Consider the following 19,001-nt stretch of genomic DNA (forward strand, 5'->3'; position numbering starts at 1 on the left):
AGCAGGTGGGCCTCCCTCACCAATGCCAGAGCTCGGCTGGGACAAACTGCCTCTCTCTCTCCTGAAAAAACCCCCGTGCGCCCAGAGGTTTATTTTCATCCTTTCCTTTCTGAGGGAAGACTCTGTGGTAGTTGATAGCCCCTCCCCCAGCTTCCCTGTTTTCCTGTCCTCACTCAGCCCCCCGCCCTCCCGCCTTGCTTTTCTCCAATAGGGACGCTATTTGTGCCTGTCTGAGTCTCTGCAGAAGTTCACCTGCTATACTTCTCGCTCCCTCACAGTGTCGGGGTACCCCATAAACAAGGAAAGTATAGACGGACTTGCTTGTATTTACCTAGCTGTAGTAAACAATTGCACATTTTTCTCATCACGTCAAAGATTCCGCTTTCTAGGTCCGATGGGCATCTGCTGTTTCTCTCCCAACCCCACAGCACCTCCCTATAGATTCAAAGCTGGGTTCCAAAGGCCGTTTGCCATTTTTCTGGAGAGCAGACAGTGCTTCACCACCATGCCGCCAAGGCGGCTTCGCTTCTGCGCTCCCTAGAAAGGACTTAGCAAATTTGGTAAGCCATATGTCTCTTACCAAATACGCCAGGTGGGAACACGGTACTCAACTTACATGCATCGTCTCTCATTGGTGAAAGTCGGAAGGTTTGAATGCAAAGACCTGGGTTCCAGAGCTAGCACCTCTGAATACTGAGGATGCCACGTGACCTCAGTAGGCCTCTGTTTCCTAACCTGAAAAATATAGATCCTGTGGAACCAACCACACAGGGTTGTTTGTGCAACCTCAGTGGGAATTTGTATGCAAAATTCTGGTCACAGTGCTCAGGATTTAGTAAGCATTTAATAAAGGTTGCCTGCTATTAGGATTGAGATGATTACATTTAGAGCAGATTCAAATTAGAGCTATTGATTGCATCAATTGCCCTGGATTTATTTATTTTTTTAAAAGAGACAGAAAAATGTGTGGCTAAACCTAACCTGCTGGGAATGCTTGTGTCAGGAAAAACTAATTTCTTAGGTGGAGGGTATTCAGGAGAAATATCAAGACTAACCATGGTGAACTCCCCATCAGCAATATGATCACAGTGCATTTCTGGCCTGCAAGAGAACACGTTTCCATAGGGTGATGTTCATGAATTCCTGAGGCAGTTCATCACAGGCTAGACCCATTTCACTAGTCTGAGCGGTGTTTTATGCAATTAGGAATGATTGGAGAAGCTGACAAAAAAAGTAGGTGTTATGGTTCTGGAAAGATTTATTGGGAATTTATATCGCAGAACCTTTTCCAAACACTGTGACAAAGGCTTAGGCTAATCTAGTTGACCAATTTGACCCACATGTCTAGAGCACCCACTAAAGTTCAGGTTCAGGACTGGTGCGGAGAATTAACTACTAATTCTTTTGTTCTGTGTCACCAAGGGACTAGTGTGTGTCCTGCCTCTTATAACTGGTGCCCCTCTTGTTCTTTGAGCCTAGTCTCCTCAACTGCCAGATTAATGTGTAAAAGTGCTTTATATACCTGCATAGAAATCAAGGGGCCGAGTACACAGATGAGTGAGTGTTTTGTGGAGATGTCTGGGCCACAGAACCATGCTTAATCCAAAGCGCCTCTAGAGATCTTTGGGAGCTGCTGTGGGAGGGAACGGGAAGACGTGACTGCTCTGGGTTGTCACAGGCTTGCTACCAGGGGACGCTTTTATTGGGTTTACTAATCCCCTCCTGTGCACTCACTCCAGGGCTCAGGGAAATGTGCTGTGAATAACTGACTGACGGTGCCCCCAGCAAACACACTGTGGGGTGGATAACTACCGACAACTGCCTTTGGGGATCCCTTCCAATCACAGCAGGCTTGACGCCTCCTTCTTTGTCCTGGAGAGGTAGCCCGGGCCTCCCTCCAGGATTCAGCCTCGACCAATCCAGTTCCCAATCAAGAAGAATTTAGAGGACCTGAGGCCAGGACAAAGTGGCTGCGAATCAAGTCAGGGTTCCGATTTTCATAAGCCGAATCAACTACTGTTTCCCTTGGTCCTTGGTCACTAGGTGATTGGCCTGTGTCCTGCGGGAGGAAACCGGTCCCTGCCTTGTTCTGTCCCTCAGTCTAGACCCTCGCTCCCCCACAGCCGGGTCATTGTGTAAATGCTCCTTTGCAGGGATGATTTGAGCAAAAAATGAGATGGCCCGTGAGCTGTACTATAGAGCCTGTCACGTAGGAGACGCGCGCCTTCGTGTTGGGGTTTGTATATCTTGCCACACTGGGGCACGCGGGGCCTCCAGTTCTGCTTCTGCGGGTGAAGCACACTCGTTTGGGTGAGGGGACCTTTGGTTCCTCGAGGTACAAAGCCCGGCCTTTTATGTGCCAGTATTCCCGTGCGTCTTGGAAATCCCTAACTTGCACCTTTCCCTGCTCCTCATGCCGTCCTCATATATCACACCACACCGTCCCTTGGACTCGCCCTGTTCCTGACAGGGCATCTCTTCATCCGTCTGCCTGCGTTTCTGTGAAAAGCTCAGAGGCCTCTTTGAGAACAGATCGCGGCACTGGAGCGCAGGGATTTGAGACTTCCTTCAGAGCTCCCGCTGCTGCTGCTGCTGCTGCTGCTGCTGCTGCTTCAACTCAGACTGACGGCCAGTTGTCATGGAAGACGGCCTTCAAAGATGCAGAGACGCTGTCCAACCCTCTTCAGGAGCTCCTGGAGGTCTGAGAAGAGTCCTTGCAAGGAGCTGATTTCCAGGCCGGAGAAGACCATGCAGTGCACCCTGGACAGCAGAGTGGCCGGGCGGACAGAGCACCGGACTGGGAGTCCAGGGACATGATTCAGACCAGCAGTGCCTCTTACGACTTAGCCCGGGGCAGAAGTCAGACTGACTGCCTTTGGAGGGAGAGAGACCGAGAAAGGGAGGCACTGAGGGCAGACCGGAGGCCGCTACTCTACCCTACTGGAGGATGAGAGGTGTTCTTGGCCATCTTGAGGGAATTTGTGTAGCCCCCAATCTCAACTCCGAGGAAAAACAAAGGAGGCCTGAATGAAGCCACGAACTCACAAGGAAGAGAGACAGGGAATCTGGGCGATATTTTTTTTTTTTTGAAAGTACCTCTGAAGGGGTCATAGTCCAAAATCTTTATCAGAATTCAATTTAAAAATAAAAATTAAAACAAACCAACATATCCCAAGCCCCTGCCTCCCTCACTGCCGATACTGAACCACAAGCAGGAGAATTTGTCAAACGCAATGGCCGTGGCTACCAAGGTGAGCCGAGTGCCACGGCCCCACAAGAAGCCACCGCACACTCAGTTTCTCCAGCTGCCCCTGAGCTGGCCTGGAAGGTGGCTTTCCTTCTCAGCAGCTGACTGGAGGGGGTCACATAAGAGGGATGGATCTTCTCTCAAAGGTGCCAAGTACGAGGCTAGTCTAAGGGGGAATATCATTTAAGATGGCCTCTGTCTACGAAGTGAGGGGCTCAGCCATACATTGTCTACTCTTGGCAATTTGTCTTTGGACAAGCGACTTGGGGTCACACTAGGGGACAGAAAGGGCCTCCAGTTAACCTTTATTTAAAACAAGGGGGGCATGTTTCCAGCAGACCCCACTCTTCACTGAGGACCCTTTACTCCATTTCCACACAAGGCACCAACGCGGTTTACCTTTACTCCACGTTAAGTGGAAGGGTCTGTCTCAGTCCTCTGGTGTCTCGTGCAGAGGGAGTCCCACTCTGCTAGGGCCCATGCATGTACAAATGCACCCACACTATGCAGACGCATGCATTTACAAACATGAACACACTGCTAGTTACGGCCACACTGAGCCCTGGTAGTGCAGTGGGTTAGGTGTCGGGCTTCTGAAGACGAAGCGTTCTGCTCCCAGAGAGTCCCAGTCCTGAACGCGCCCAGGGGCAGTTCCACCCTGCCCTGTAGCGTCACTATGAATCAGCATCAACTTGATGGCGGGGCGTGAGTGTGCATGGGCAACTATAGCAAATAACCCTTAACTTTCAGAACCGTATAAATCAGGCAGTCAATCGTTCTTTGTGTAACAACCTCCTAGGGGGTGCTCCTGCTAAAGCAGGGTGTCACACCTGGAATCCCGTCTCCACTGCTGTCCCCCCTTCCCTGCAGGCCTCAGGGTCCTCTCCTAAGATGGCAGCAGGGGACAGAGTGCTGGAAGAAAGCACACCCAATTCCTCAAGACCCCAGTCCCCAGAAATCAGCCACCCTCTCCATACGTAGTCCCCTCCTAGAGACTCATCCTCACATGATCTCACTGAGCTCTGAGAGGAGGCTGTCAGTTTGGTGCCCGGGAAGAAAGAGAAAGAGAGAAAACAGATTGCCGTGAGTGACCACCGGTCTTCCCCCCACGCCCCATTCCTATCGTATAGGGCAGAGAGATGTCATAAGACTAGTATCGTGTGCCACCGAGTATGGAGAGATGGAACTGAACTGTCACCGAGTTGCTGTTGTCAGCAGGCCTCGAACTTGCCACAGCTCCAAGCACACCGTGATCCGACCGATGCAATCCGACGGGGCTCCTTATCAGGAGGAAATGGTTTGACCCTTCTTCCTAGTCTGGCTTCGCCTGGAAACTCTTCTGAAATCTGCTCGGCGTCGGAGCATCACCCAAGACTGCGAGGACAGGTACGTGGTCGCTACATTTGAGATGCGTTGGTCAGAAATTGAATTTGGATATCCCACACAGAAGGTGAGTATTTTACTGCCAAGGGCTTCAGTTTGAACTATGGAACGAGGGTCTGTGGGGGGTGGGCTGGGAGGCTTTTCAGAAGTTTTGAAGGTCAAGGAGAGATTGTGACCAGCATAATTGGGACTATTGCTAATAGAGACGAGGCCTGACGCCCCTCCAGGTGGGAGTGAAGCTTCCAGAAAAACATAAGCCTGAGCCTTGATCTAACAGCATGCATCAAGTGGAAATTATTTTAATAATCTTTTTGTCTCCTCTTTTCCACACTTTCTATGCTGCTTCTGTAAGTAATTAAATAACAAACAGAATTCCCCCTTCTACCACAAGAATCTGAGTCCCTAATATTAAGATATGAAATAATTAGAGGGTGTGCAGTATAAGAATTTTAATGTCATAAAACTTATATTTTCAAAATTGTGCTAATTATACAGGATGAGGTGGAACAAAGGGAAGATCTACAATTAGCAGAGCACAGCTTATTAGCCAGCTTAGTTTGGAGGTTCTTCTGAATCTACATGTGATAAACAAGCCCTGGGCTGGCATTTCTCTCTCAGTGCAAACCTAGGGATTCTAGAAAGCAGACCTGGGCACTATGTATGTGACTGTGGTAATAGGAAGGGACGACTTTTACACTCTAGTCTAAGTGGCAGGCTAGAAAGCCCAAGGCCTTCTGAGGAAAAGACATTGGCTGGGTGGTTATAACCCTCCTGGGCTGTTCCCTCCACTGGGTGGGCGTAATGACTCATGGAAGGACTCACCACTGAGCCTGGACTGTAGTAGAGACGTGGTTGTTGCTTTAGACTTATTTCCCTTCCCCGATTTTTCTTCTTGAGGGGATTTTGATCCCCTCAAGTAAAAAGTCCTGCAGACTCAAAGAACTAAACATGAATGACAGTCATATGAAGCTCATGTACTTCCTCTCTGTCTACCAGACTTCAATAAAGGCAGTTAGGGTGTCGGTAGCTCCATCTGAACAGTGTCAAGGATAACGAAGTACCTGAGCTGTCACGTCCCAGGAGGGCTGACTCAGCTCTTCTTTTCTTCGAGAAGATAAATGGCAAACCCTGCGATTGCTTTTTTGCTAGAGGGCTCTTGTTTTGTTTCAGTTTTGAGCAAGATCTTAAGTGCAAAATCCACTCTCACCTACATAAACATTAAAAGGGGATATGGCGAGTCCCATAAAAGTTTGCTCTGTTTTCACCCCGCTAGGATCAGTAGCCAGGATATTAGAAATCAATATGAAATATCAAGAGCTACAGAATCGCACAATAATGTATACCACTTGATTGCAAAATGCTGTGGGCTGCCCAGCCCAAGCCTCAGCTCGGCTATGAATGGCCGGTGCACCCAAGTGCATCTCGGCATTGACTGAAAAGCCAGAGGCCCCCGTTCTGGAGAAGGCTTTAGGACTGCATTATCATATCCATGGCCCGGGTGCAAAGTTCTTGATGAAAATGATCATAATTCAGATCAGAGATACACTATGGGAGTTTGACAAATCAAAGACATTTCGAGTGCAGCGACTTAGTCGGTTTTAGAGCACTGCCAGGAATATAAACATCCATTGAGTCCAGAGGCCAAACGGCCTATGTTCCAGCCCTACTGGACCGTCTTTAAACTCTTTTGCTTTAATGTCTTTTTACAGCCTCATTCTCTCTCTTTATAGATGCCCCTTAACATAGCCAGGACAGTCTCAGTGATGCTGCATTAACAAATAGTTCCCTCAATGGCTTAAGACATCATACGTTTTTCTTTCCACTCATGTTACAAGTCCCTTGTGAGTCGGTTCACTGAGGCCACTCACATGCCCTGTCCAAGAAAGCCACCAAGTTTTGAACCCATCACCAGTCAGAATGCCACAGGGAAAGGGCATGAGAGGGTCTTGCAATGAATCAAAATGCTCCCATATAATTTCCACTCATCACATGTTGTTGTTAAGCCTCACTGAGTCAATGTGGACAGAGTTAAAAACAGCTCACAGCATTTTCTAGACTGCACTTGACAGAGTCCCTGGCTGTGCTCTGGACTCTTGCCAAAGGACTGATGGCTGGACCCCTCTGGCTGTGCTTGGGGAGAGAGTTCTGGCTAACTACTTCCAAAGGGCCATAGTCCTGAGAAGCTAGAGAATGTGGTTCCAGGATGTACATGGTTTCTATGAGCTAGAATTGACCAAGGACAAGTCTTCCAGGGGGCAGGTCACCAGACCTTTCGCCCCTGTAGCGCTGGGGGATTTGAACTGCCAACTTCTCGCTTGGCAGCAGAAGGCTTCACCATTGTACACCGGGGGTCCTAATTCCACCAGCTCACGAAACCTCAACCAAACCAAGGCCATGCTATCTGATCACAGACCTGGAAAGGGACGTGCTTGCCTCTCGGATGGCACCTGGCTGCCCTTTCTGAACCAGCTCCCCATGCTTCACTGCATCAGTGACACCCCCTTCCCACTCCTCCACCTCCCACCTCCAGGGCGCTTTGCAATTTATAAGCGTAAGCTGTATTTGCATTCTGATTTGTTCTCATTCTGTGCCCTCCATTGAACTAAGACTGAGGGCATGGCAACAGACTACCCTAATCCTGTCAGCAGGTCTTTAACCTGGCAGTCTGTCTATACCACTTGCATATGGGATAGAAGTTGTGGAATGTGGAGAATCCTGACAGTTGGACCCTCTTGCCCCTCCACGGTGGGGTGCCGGCTCCTCTGTGTCTTCCCTTATCTGGCGACATCTCTCACTACCCAGACTCACTCCTGCACAACAGCAGGGGATTCAGCAAAACGGGACCATTTCTTCAGAAGTTGACATCAAGCAAATGGGAAAACCATAAAATAAAACCTTACAGAAACTCCCCAAAGTGGTTAAGACCGGATGCATCCAGTGCAAATTGCTGCAAACTTTATAAGTAATGAAAAGGAGAAAGGAATTTGATACACTGGCATTTTGCTCAATTTCTTTTTGGCAAATTAGGTCTCTGGGAATTAGCTAAGGCCTGCCCTGCAATGCTATCCACCAGGAGTGGCTCATCAGTGTTCACCTGAGCTACACCTGGATCTAGAAAGGTCCTCTGAAAGAATGTATCTTTTAGCCTGCTCTCTGCACTGCCGGGGCTGGGGGCGTGGCAGCCTGCTGCTCTGGCAGTTTCTGTGCAGCTTCTGTTTCTGAGCCACACTCCAGGAAGGCTCTCGTCGTCTTTATTTATTTAGGGGAATGTCAGCATCCAGAGGAACGTTCTGTGATTCTTTGTTTGTCTTTTGCTCTTTCTCAGTTTAAATACAGACAGTCTAAATACTATGTATATTACCATAGACATGTTCAGAAACGGCATCACCATTTTCTCTATAAAAGTATTGTTGTTTTTCGCTGAAGTAGGAAATTATTGAAGTACAATTGCCTGTGGGACAAGGTTATTTCAGTCAAGAAGATTCAAGAATCAATTAGCTATGGCCTCAGAGAAATAAATTTTAAATAGGCATTGTCTCGGGTCATCTAAGGCATATCTTGAGTTTTCTAACATTTCATCTTAAAGAGCTCACCACTGAAATCAGTCAAAGGTTTCATAGACACTTGTGAATAGGAACTGAAAAAAATGATAGGACATTTTTATTTAAGCTATCCATTGTTTCCCCCTCCTCAGTGCCATTCTAGAACCAGCCTTTTGTGGCAAGGATATTTAGCTACTTTAACAGGGGAACTCATTAATAAAGTAGCCATGATTTTTAACAACCTGAAGTTTGGGCTCTACTCATTAGTCCTTAGATGTTGAACTTGAGTGACCTCTGACTGTGTTATTTTCCCCAGTGAGGGGCTGTGGTATCAAGCCTTGCCTTCGTTTCCGACCAGTTGGGCCGAGCACACCGAGTTCTCACCCTTCTTACCATGAGTGCAGAGCACCAAACGTGGTCTCCATCTGTCTCATGGGGGTTTGCAGTAGTTCGTCCAAGGAGCGGCTGCTGCTTCCCTAACGCCAGAATCCTAAAGGAAGAGCAAGCAGAGAAAACGTTAGGAAGCACAGAAATGAACTGGATCTGGAAATGACCAAAACAAACAAATGTGCAAAATCCCAGATGATTTCCCCTTTATAGGTTATGCGTTCATTATATGGACTGATGCCTAGGTAACTCCTACAGAGAGGTTGTTTAAATGAAAAAAGAATGGATGAGTGATTGAATGAGGGTGAGAGCTGGGGCTGAAATTGCAGTCACAGATGGCCACAAGACCTGACCAGTGGAGTAAGTGAGGGGGCTGCCTAAGAGACAGGAGGGCCTGGTAGGGAGTGCGGGGAACTGGTGGGCAGATGTCGCAGTTGAAGCAGGCAGTCACTGCCCCTGCCGAGCTGTGGTTTTCATTCTGCCCAAGAAAAACAGGCTTGGTAACGCCACAGCTCCACATTTCTGAAGAGCAGACAACAGGAATGTTTCCCAGATAGTTTTCTGGGAAATCTCTTAGATCTCAAATTTTGACAATTAAGCACAAAACAAAAATGAAAACGTGCTGTGGGTCCAACAAAGTCTCCCTGCGGGTGATCAGAACTGACGGCCGACTGGATGCAAGGCCTTTATCTTCTACGCGATGGAGAGAGTCCTGAGAGGGAAGCTCCCTGGGCAAAGGCATTGAACCCACTCAGCAGTGGCAGAGCTGGGGCTTCGGGACATGATTGCCTTCTCTTTAGCGTGCCATCCTCGATGCTGGCGGTGTTTCATCAGGACTATATCAACGAACTGGAGGTCAACCAGACACTACCCTCTGTTGCTGATTTACGGGCTCAAGCTATACTTGCTTAAAACTTCATAAAGACAGCTGATTTAATCTATTCTCTCCCTTCCTATTATGGAAAGACAATCCTGGGTAGAGTGGAGTGACTAAAGTGTCATGGTTCATCTGAGATCATCCTCTGATTATAGGTTTGGGATGGTGTTTCAGCGCTGTGGCTAGATGTGGAAGGTGATGGTAGGGTATCCGCACAGTGGAAGGAGTGAGCACTGCTGGATTCGAGGCTGTTTCCCGTACCCGTGGAAGGGCTGCTCTGTTTCTCTGAGACAGTGCTTAGAGGTCATGCTTGTATACGGTGCAGCCAGTACTGTAAACTATGACTCTCTACTACATTCATTGAATGTATTTACACAGGCTAACTGTAATCAAGGAGCCCCGGTATAAGACAGCCAAGCACTCTGTTGTTAATGGAAAGGTCGGCAGTTCAAATCCACTAGCTGTTTTGTGGGATGAGGATGTGGCAATCTGCTTCTATCAGGATGTATCACTTTGGAAACAATACGAGGGGCATGCCCACTCTATCCTATGAGGTCTTTGTGAGTCAGCATCAGTTAAACTGCATGTTTTAAAACATGTAATATCATCACCATCTTTTTAGCCATGTTTTAATATTTCCAAACTCATAGTGAAAAAAACAAACCAAACCAAAACCAATCCATGGTTTCTCTTGTCCAATGTTATTCTCATATCACATAGAGCCAGGATTTGAACCAACATCTTGGGCTACCCATGTGCTTAACCACCTGTCCAGTGCTTTGTCAATGTTCAACTGAAGATGTTATTCAGATATTTAAAGGGAAAGCAAATCAAATTTGGCTAACTCTCAAACATCTATGCAGTCAATTAGCAAAGAAATTTTATTTTTAAACTCATTTTATTTTTAAACTCATATTATTGGGGGATTATACAGCTCTTATTACAGTTCATACACACTTCCATTGTGCCAAGCACATTTGTGCATATGTTGCCATCATCATTCTCAAAACATTTTCTTTCTACTTAGCAAAGAAATCTTAAAGCAAGTATTCAAGAGCACTGTGATACTTAAATATCTTCTTCTTTATGTAAAAAGTACCTTTCTTTAAAGAGAGTGTACCACATGACAAAGAATAAGACAAGAGAGCATGTGGTCAATTTTCGGCCTCCATAGCTCTTAAAAATGCTATGGTTCTCAATAAACCATTTACTTACTCTTTATGGATAAATTTGCACAGAGCTAGACTGTATTGAACTGTATTGAAGATGTGCTGAATATTGAAGGAGCCCAAATGGCACCAGGGTTAAATGCTTAGCTACCAACTGATAGGACAACATTTCAAGGAAGAAGACATGCTTTCTGCTTCCAGAGAGACTTAGAGCTTTGGAAACACTGCAGGGCAGTTCTCTGCTCCCTTGGTGTGTTACCATTAGCTGACATGGATCAGACAGCAATGGTGACATTGGGCAAATAACACCTGGAAGATTTTACCTTTATATATACATATTAATTCTTGCTTTTGCAGAATGTTCTATAGAGTGGGATGAAACATAAATATTTATTGAACTCTCTGGGGCTACTCACAGAACACAGTACTGAATTGAGTAAAGTCCAGAGAAAGAAAGGAGCGGTTAGTGTGAGTCAGACCCTCAGCCAGGTACGGCCATAGCAAAAAGTAACCAGAGCTAGGGAGACAGCACATGGAAAACACTGACAGAGCCTATTCATTTCCCCAGGGATAACTTGTTTATATTACAGATTCAATATCTCAGATGTACTTAGACACAACTCCTAATTTTGAGCACCAATTCTAATTAGTTTCTTTGATATGGGGTGGGGGAAAGGAGAGGGAAAAAAAACTGTAACCAAGCAAGGGCTGGGTGTTCTTTCAACCCAAATACTCAATGACCAATTCTGGGAATATATAGGCTAGCAAACATACAGGTATAATTTTTCCTTCTTCTTAGAATGAACTGAACATTATTTTTCTGAGATAATGGCATTTATTTGCAGCAATAAAGTAGAAAGTAGGAACATATTGCACCATACAAGATGAATAACGTAAGCTACTTTCTTCAGTCTGCTTTCTAAAGGGGAATTTCGGTTTGAGGCCTGATTTCCAGAATGTAAAATGCTTCCACCCTCACGCGTTGGTTTTGGAACACAGAACACTACTTCAAAGCCAAGTAGAAATGAATTTGTTCATTATCTGCCCTTTTGGATAATTGCCATCATTGTTATTCCTCCTAGGACAGATAATTGAAAATTGACAATATAAATTGTTGTGCTTTTCTGGGGATGTAGACTCAAAATTTGTCACCCACATTTTAATCTAAGTTACAATTTCGCAAGGCCTGAACATTATAACCAAGCCAGTACACTCATCGATTACATTTCTTTGGTTTCTTTCCTTCCCTTTTGCTCCATCTGGCAAAAAGACAATTTTGAGAGGGCCACTAACAGCTTAAGAATCCATTCACTTTATTTGCCAATGTACAGGAAGGAGCTAGCTATGGAACTATTTTAGTGACCTGATGACATGATCAGATGAATCGGAAAATAGCACATCTGAACGTGAGCTTAATTGTCTTTGCTTTCCTAGAGCTCTCTTTGTTTTGTTGCAGACGTGACTCTGAACTGTCAACAGGGGACCACATTCGGTTCTGGTTTATGTGTGGTCTGCCTATGATAAAGGATTTAGATTAGGACTGGCAACAAAACAGAAAGACCTCGAAGTTGCCCATTTATCATCTTATCAAGGTAAATTCTGTGACTCATTAGGAAACCAAGTGGCGGTAATAGTTGATCTAATTAGTTTAGAGAAGCAAACATAGGGCTTTCGCTCTCTACATTTCTAATAATGAGCTTAACTTGGGCCCGAGTCCCTGGGAAACAGGCACCAGGACTCAATCGAGAGTCCCATGTAGAACGTTCATTGGGGTGTCTTCTCAGGAGCAACACTGAGGGGGTGGGGAGAGAAGAAGCAGAGGGAGATGTTGGAGGTCCCAGTGCACCCCACAGGAAGCTCTGGTGCTGGCCTGGTCCTTCAGACAAACATGCTGTGCTTGAGCAGCTCAATGGGGCTGAGGGTGCTGACTGCTCAGCTCTTCCCAACTTCTTACTCAATGGCGTCAAATTGGTACCGTGAAAATTGGTAGTAGGGTTGATCTCAGTAAACACTCCCAACTTAGGCTTCTCCCTCTCCAATCTCCTTAAATCGCCTGCTCCCGGAGAGCCAGTGTACCAGCAAACGTCTCCTTTAAGGAGATTGATTTGCACGTATCTGTGATAACTTCATCATGGCACAAGGTGGCATGTGAAGAGAATGATGTACTGCAGCCTATAGGCCATGGGAGGCTGGACCTTCTGCTGGCTGGGTGTACCCTGTGTCACATAGAGGATTCTTCGAATCCCAGGCTTCCTAGCATAGCTGTGCTCTCAGTGTTCTTTCTGATCACCTTTCTGAAAGAAGCAGCTGAGCTCTATGGAAAGGAAATGATTCCCAGGAGATACAATAGTGATAGGGCCCCCCAAGGCCTAAGTGACAGAATTATCAAAAGAGTCTGGGTTGGCAATGATCAAACAACTTCCCAAATAAAATACTTTGTTAAAACTCCAAATAATGATAATATTCTTAAAAGCACTACCATTCTTTACTTGTCAGTATGGCTACTGGCACGAATACAGTAGAAGCACAATTCTTGCAGCATAGTTTAAGAAAATGAAATAATAAAATGCGTTTGAGCTACTTTAGGGTATATACTAGATGGTGGGGAGAAGATTTTAGATGTCCTAGCCAGACTAGAGAAAGAATTTAGGTTAAAATCTTAAGATATAAAAGTAGGTACTTCTTAAGTCAATTCCTAAAAGATGACCTCAGCTAGTTGATGTATATAAATGTGGTAGTTACATAATCTGTTGTCAATTTGAAGATTAAGAGTGAAGGGGTGGATTGTAGCCTGTCAATCGGATCACAGCTTCATGACCTAATTTGGAGGCACGAAGGAGATAAAATAGCTCACTGGAGGTGGGACACACACTCACTCCCTGAGAGACTCTCAGCTGACAAGACACACGGAACTACCCTAGAGCCCTGAGCTGGAGGAGCCACATGGAGACCCCTGCCAGTGCTGAGATGCTCACGCCACAGGATCCACAAGACTTCCCTGTCCTGTGATTTTTTTGCATTTGGCATCATTGCATGTATTTCATGAGTCTGAAGAGGAATTTATAGATTGATATCAGACATATGGGCTAACACCAGATTTATGGACTTGATCTGGACTGGGCTGGGATGTTTTCTCACTATTCGACTGCTCTTGTAGATAAAGCTCTTGCTTATACACATATGAGTCTTGCTGGATTTGTTTCTCTAGTCTACCCAGACTAAACAATAAATAAGGATACTTTAGGAAATCCAGAGTTGATGTGAAAGCGTTCATCATCAGCTGGGGTAGCAGATACTTTGACAGGGATCATTTTCAACAAAGCCTCTCATCTATCAATGTTCTTGCTTTTTTTTTTTTTAAAGTCCTGTATTCCAAAGCAAAAAATCCCAAGAAAACAGTAAGGGGAGCCCCAGGGTCTGGTAAACAGAAACATAAATGCAGAAACTCTCAGTCATGTCTCATAAATCCCATATTCATATTAATCTTGATTTAATCTAGTGATAAAAACACCATATCCAATTTAATTAAACACACACACACACCTATAAACACTGAATGGAGGAGATTTTATGACTTTGGTGCATGAGATGAAGTTTAGGAAACTCAATAACGTAAGTGTGGTTGATTATGCAAAATTCAGTGATTAAAAAGTCACTCGATTTAGACCAGTTACAATATGTCATATTTCTAAAACAAACATCAAAGAAGCTAGAGAGTGATTTAACGAATGCTTTCTTATCACTTAGCCCAGGGCCTTGCATGTGGTAGAGGTTCAGTTGAACTCAATATTTTCTGAGTAGATGAACTGATAAAATATAGTCAAGGCCACATTTGAATGGACTTCTACCACCAGCTCTTCTCTGGTAAGATCCATGCTTATTCAACAAAACTCACATTGAGTATTTTCTATACTGTGGTGTTCTATTAGGAGCTAGAGATGTAGAGGAAGTCATTTGCTTCTTAATTCAGATAAAATTCAGATAATTAAACAGAGGAATGAAGTCACTAAAGGCCAGAGGAGAGGGTCCCCATTGTGTGTGTATGTGTGTTGGGGGGTACATGTATGTGTGTGGACATGTTTGCGTATCCTGGTGTGTGATCAAGTGCATTTTTCTCTTGAATGAGGTGTTCTGAATATTAAAAGCAACTGCTTTCCATTTTCTGACTGTAAGATACAAATGCCGTTAATGTTCCTGCTAATCAACGACAGGCTATTTTGAAGAAGAAGGAATGTAGCATGTTGTCCGCAAAGTAATTAGGACTATTTCCCCTGATTTTAAGCTGAACTGCATCTGAGCTAATCTTTCAGCAATTCAATAATATCGTTATTTTCTTTTCCACTTTTTCTTGGTGTGTAGAATTCATAGTATAGGCTCTGTGAATTTAAAGAGGGACAAAGAAAGCTCACGCTGCTTTCAAAGGATTTATTAAGTTCGAAATTTCCAATATGCATATTTGATCTGGAATGAACCTTTAAAAAGTGTGATCTGTCTTCAAGATACCCTAAAGGAATATAAACACTCTAATGTATGTTTTTATTTAAATAGCAGTTTAGTCTGGATAAATGAGTGGTTTCATGATTAATAATGGAAGAACACAAAGCTGACCTTTATTACAAGCAAACTCAGAACAATGGGGCAGATATCTGGCTGTGCTTGACTATCAAACTTCCTATCCGGAGCATCAAGTCTCTGCCTCACGGGATGGCAGAAGCTGGTCTGCAAATTAAGGACATCGCAGGGCACGTGTGCAGAGGCATTTTGCAAAGGGAGCTATGGGCCAGCTGACTCCTCGGATCCTGCTCAGCACATCTTGCAAACTCTGTCACAGTAAATCATGCCTGTGAGTTCATGGAATGCGAACAGGACTTCTGGCTTTACAAAGACTGGCTAGAGCTAGTGTGTCTCAGTGAGAATGGTCTTCTTTATCTGTAAGCAATTGCTTTCCTTTTTAAAAAAATAGACATATTATTCTAGGTCAGCCGTTTTAGAAATGGATATGACTTCTGTTGCTGGGGACAATGAAGGAGAGAATAGGCCAGGGTGTGTAAAAATGTATTTCGGCCATTGGCAAACAACAAAACCAAACCAGCTGTCCAGAGTGTATGCCCTTGACCTAGTTAATACAGCAAGAGTATATCTACATCAAAAGGCAGCATCAAGTCTGACATGTGGATTTCCATCATACAAACCCAGTGCCTTCCTGTCAATTTGAACCCATGAGTGCCAGGGGAGAACCATGCTCCACAGAGATTTCAGTGACATCGGCTCCTTTCTCTGACTCATCTGTTGGACTCAAAGCTCTGGCCTTTTGATTCAAGCTGAGTGCTTTAGCCATTTGAATCTCTCAGAAATCTAGTCTCTTTCTCTCTCTCTCTCTCTCTCTCTCTCTCTCTCTCTCTCTCTCTCTCTCTCTCTCTCTCTCTCTCTCTCTCTCTCACACACACACACACACACGCTCACACACACACACACACACACACACACACACACAGCCATTGAATTCACTGTGACTCATAGCAACCCAGTAAGACATAGCAGACCTGTCCCTGTGGGTTTCCTGGACCACATTTTCACCACGTTAGAAAGCCTTGGAGCAGCAGGTGGTTTCCAATGACAACCTTGCGCTGGGAAGCCCAACACGGAATACACAAAGCCACCAGGCTCCTCGCACATACCAGCAGCCATGTCAACCATCAAGAGTCGTGTTAATCATGAGGCAACTTCCAGGGGCTCCTTCAGAAGGTGACAGACTGGGAGGTGGGACTTGGGGACACTCTCCTTTGCCCGTATCATGGGTCATACTGAAAAAGGATTTCTTTATTCCCTGACCCAAGGGATGGCTGACCATGTAGTAAAGTAAGCAATAGACCCTGTATGTGTGTAGGTCAGTGGTGACACCCTCGCTCTTTATGGATGGGAGCTGAGACACGAAAAGAAAATGCACATCTCCTACGTCCCAATTGGGCACATTTTCCTCCGTAGCCCGTTCAAAGCAATGGGGAGTTAAACCCGCCATACTGTTAACATGTTGGCCATGCCTGGGCTAGGCTGTGACAGGCATCACTTTAGAAAAGTCACAAGTAGACAGAGAAAAAGATCAGACTGCATCGTTTAAAAGGAAAACAACAGCAAGTCTTGTATAGAGTGTGGGGGGAGGGGATGAGGCGCACAATACCACAAAATGCATTTAACACTGTTATTGCAGTGCATTGGTGAGAGCTGTGTCTTTTTCAAGTTTATGTCTGAATCTCTTGCTATCAAAGGATGCTGGGGGTCACGTGTACCTAGCGCCCTTGATGGCAACATCGTGGAGGCAGTTTGCTAGTTTCGATGGTGTACCACTCTGGGGTGGAGGCACTGAGAACAGGGTGAGTGCGCTACAGCCACACGTTGTCCTCGTGCGTTCTCCTTTTTGCCTGATTTCCTCCCAGGAGAAGCTGTACATTTTAACCAGACAGATATGAGGAAAAGAAAACTATTTTTCTCCCCAGATAACAATCGACAACCTCGGGCACAATGTGCAGTTTTCTGGCATTCTATTAAAAACATTATCTGATAAGCTGCCTTCTGGGGCTCTCTGTTGTTTTCTTTGTACAGGGCAAGAAGTGGCACCTACTACACCCATCGCTGGAGGTGGTTGGTGCAACCTTTGAGCAGTAAGCAAAGGTGTGCTTCCCTGATGCACAGATGGCCGGAATGCTCAATTTCAAGTTAAAGTTACATTAGGAGTGGCCTGGCTCTGCCGATATTCCAGAAGCTCAGTACAACAGTAGCCCACAGATATGGCACCTTAAGCAGCCCATCTGCTCCTTCTTTGACAACCTTTTCTGTCTGGCTCATAAACACCAGCCTTTGTCTGTAGTGGGAAAAGGAAGGGTGGAGGCAAGGACTTGAGAGAACAGTTAAGAATTGGGGCAAGTAGATGTGTACTTCTTGTAAGACATTTCCCCCTGAAATAATTGGTCATAAATACAAAAGGATCTGTGAGAGATGCCGCCATTAAAGTAAAATACAACATTTTCACAGGACTCAGTGCAGACTCTGGAATGGCTCTCTACTCGATGGGATTGCCGTGCCTGTGATGGAATGACCATGTGAATGGGCTCCTGGGAGGATATTTCATATTTGAAAAAACATTCTTCCTGGAGGGGAATTTTGGATCCAAGGACTGAATGTTCTTTCATTTATGAGGCCTTTTCTCAGAGAGTCAATGAGGCCAGATATGCTGAGCAAAGCCTTCTGCTGAAGGTCAAAGAGGTGAGCTGGTTCCCGAGCTTCCATCCTGACAAGCCTCTGCTGAAAACACAGGCGCCAGCGTATTTCCTCCCCTCCCTTACCTTGAGTATTGCAGGTATCTTAAATCATCTTGAATCACACCATGTGTTTTCCAAAATCAATAGAGCTAAGCACATTTTGAAATCTATGAGCTAACAGAAAACCACCACCCATGCCCACACTATCGCAACAGTCTTTATTTTTGTAACGCAATTATCAACTTATGTACAAATGATTACAGTGTTTGAGATTCAAGATCTTCGGAAAATCTGATGTTGCAATCAGAGCATAATTGAGCTATTTTGGAATAGAAAAATCTATTTGCTCGTCGAAACACATAAATATCCAAAAATTAAATGATGACCCATTTAGAACAGAATCTATTCCCAACCATTTTTAAAAGGCTTAAGTAAACTTCCCAGCTTGGTGGAAAGTTTCTAGCGTCTCTTATTTTCAAGCATGGGTGTGTGTGTGTGTGTGTGTGTGTGTGTGTGTGTGTGTGTGTTTTGGGGGGTGGGTGAATGCTGTCAGCAATGATGAATTAATTCCTTCAAGAGATCTGACAATACATCTGCTCCTGAATCATGATTTTCAGGTTAAATTAAGTCTTGTATGTGTACTCATTCCCCTCCCCCATGCTCCAAATGTGTTTACATGCTATACAAATTTATATAAAAGCATCACTGACTTCCCTGTAGATTTATTATTACTTTTAAATCCATGTACAATATGCCAACTCCTTCGAGGTGAGGATGGCGAGATTTGGTCTTACATATTCTGGACACACTGTCAGGAAAGGCCAGCCATCCTGCTTGGTAAAGCGGGGGGGCAGGGAAAGAGAGGAAGGCTCTCAAGGAGACGACTGACGCAGGGGCTGCAGCAATGGGTTCAAGCACGGGTCCATCGTGAGGATGGCGCAGGACTTTGTTGTGTTGTTTGCTGGATTTCTATGAGTTAGAACTGCTCAATGGCACCAAACAGCCACCACTATGCGACCTGTGGGTCAAGTACAACTTTCTAAATGCTGAAGAGGGGTCCTTCTTGGATTAGATGTACTGTTCTAATCTGGAATAAAATTATTTCAAGACACTGATAAAATAATGACAACAGGCTATAGA

The 19,001-nt window shown here is 45.1% G+C and overlaps 1 protein-coding gene across 1 annotated transcript in view; it reads right to left on the minus strand.

The window, feature by feature from the left end:
* B3GALT1 (beta-1,3-galactosyltransferase 1) overlaps nt 1–19,001 on the minus strand; it is a 620,075-nt gene that overhangs the window by 47,048 nt on the left and 554,026 nt on the right. Inside the window, exon 4 of the mRNA XM_075529500.1 lies at nt 8,566–8,662. The gene's annotated coding sequence lies outside the window, so the exon portion shown is untranslated. The remainder of the gene's footprint in view (nt 1–8,565; nt 8,663–19,001) is intronic.

The sequence above is a fragment of the Tenrec ecaudatus genome, chromosome 13, assembly GCF_050624435.1.
Source record: "Tenrec ecaudatus isolate mTenEca1 chromosome 13, mTenEca1.hap1, whole genome shotgun sequence".
Classification (NCBI taxonomy): Eukaryota; Metazoa; Chordata; class Mammalia; order Afrosoricida; family Tenrecidae; genus Tenrec; species Tenrec ecaudatus.